This window comes from Hipposideros armiger, unplaced genomic scaffold, assembly GCF_001890085.2.
Source record: "Hipposideros armiger isolate ML-2016 unplaced genomic scaffold, ASM189008v1 scaffold_1414, whole genome shotgun sequence".
Lineage (NCBI taxonomy): Eukaryota > Metazoa > Chordata > Mammalia > Chiroptera > Hipposideridae > Hipposideros > Hipposideros armiger.
Window position 1 is genome coordinate 144,988 of NW_017732764.1, and position 1,863 is coordinate 146,850.

Below are 1,863 nucleotides of genomic sequence, written 5' to 3' on the forward strand. Positions count from 1 at the left end.
CCCAGCTCCAGGTTGAGCTGTTGTTCAGCATCTTAGCTGTGGAGGGCAGTGTCACTGGCCCTCATATGTGGGATCTGAACCGGGGCCCTCTGGCGGCCTAAGCCACTTCTTAACCATAGTGCCACTTAGCCGGCCACCAGTGATGATTCTTGCCTGAGTCACTTGTTACTATGCTTTCTGTCAAGTATTGCTTCAACAGTTCTATCATTTCTTCTAGAATTATTCGCATTTCACCATCTTGAGCTTCCCCTATCTTCTATCAAGAATTAATTAATTAATTTCATTTATATAAATATGACCCCAGATTCCTATTTTCTCTCAAAAGGGTTTGTTATCATTACATATTTTGATATTCAAATTGTCTGAGAATCGGCCAGTGTAAGCTGTTCAAGTTGACCTCTTTGACCATTTGACACCTCCCTCAGCTTCTTTGAGCATGTATGTTCTTCTCTAAGTCTGACTATGTCCCATCTGTGGAAAGGAATGATGCCCACCTCAGAGCATTGTTTTGAGGATTTAAAGAGAAAAAGTCCAAAAATAGCCTACAGTATGTGGCATGTAGTATATTCTCACCAAATTTTATTTGTTCATTTCCCGTTTACATCCTTAATTCTGTCAGTGCAATACCTCTGGCATTAGGAACATAGAATGATTGTCCAAGAGAATACTTGCACAGGTAGCAGAAAGCAGAAATAAACTGACATTTCAATCATGTGTGAAACTTGGTCTCACTGCTGTGTGTGTGTGTGCGGGGGTGGAGGAAAGGGGGCCTGTTTGATGGAGCTGGGAGAGAGGCAAAGAACCATTGCACAGCTTCCAGTGACCTGAGTGGGGACAGGCAAGCACATACTCATGCCTTACACTGTGTTTCATGTGTTTTTCCCATCTTCTCACATTCCTCTCTGTTCCATGTGCTGTTTTAGCCCACCTTCCCCAACTGTCCCTTCTAGGGAAACATCAGAGAAGGGTGTGGACTCTGAGCCCCAGAAGGGGCAGATACAGAATAACCAAGTGTGATGTTGAGTGTGCTAGACCAGTTCCTGAAGCAAGAGTGAAGAGATCAGGTTCCCAACATTTCTTGGGACACATCAGGTAGGTCACTATTCTTTACTCCAGTCTCATCTATGAAACAAGGTAGCAATACTCAATGTTCCCAACCACCCAGGAACATTGTGGAGGTTAAGTGTGATCCCATGTGGGAAAGCATCCTGTGGTGATAGTTCAGAGAGAAGGACCAGTGCACTGTTGAGTAATAACATTAACAGACACATACAAGATACCGTAAAACTCTGCTTGGTGGGAATTAAATTAATGCTACACAGGTATCAGCTGTTTAGGTTGGGATTTCTTGATGTGTCATCCATCGACCACTTCATACAAATTGTCATGGTGAGCTAATTAAAATTGCAGATGCCTGGCCCCCCCCCCAGGGTCTGCAGAATCAAAACCAGGTAGGTCAGGTAAAGGAGCCTATATTTGAACAATTTTTCCAGTTGATTCAGGTATTCATCCAAGTTTGTAAATAACTGCCGTAGATTAACTCCAAAGTTTTGCTAAAATTTTGAATCCTTTAATGTCTACCTTCTGTGCCGATTTTGTCTGCTACTCAGCTTTAAATACCTGTGTCATCTCTGGAGTGTCATATAGGTAGCAATTCCTTCATTGATGTAATATTAAGTCAGTGCTTTGTGTGTGAGTCACTGAACTAGGCACTGGGGGCAGCACAGAGAGCAAGACAGGCAGGGTCCCTGGAGTTGCATTCCAGTTTGAGAAAACTGGCAAGAAGCAGGTGAACACATCAATAACTGGGCAATTCCATAAGGGGATGAGTGCTTTAAACAAAATGAACAATCACATAGAGTA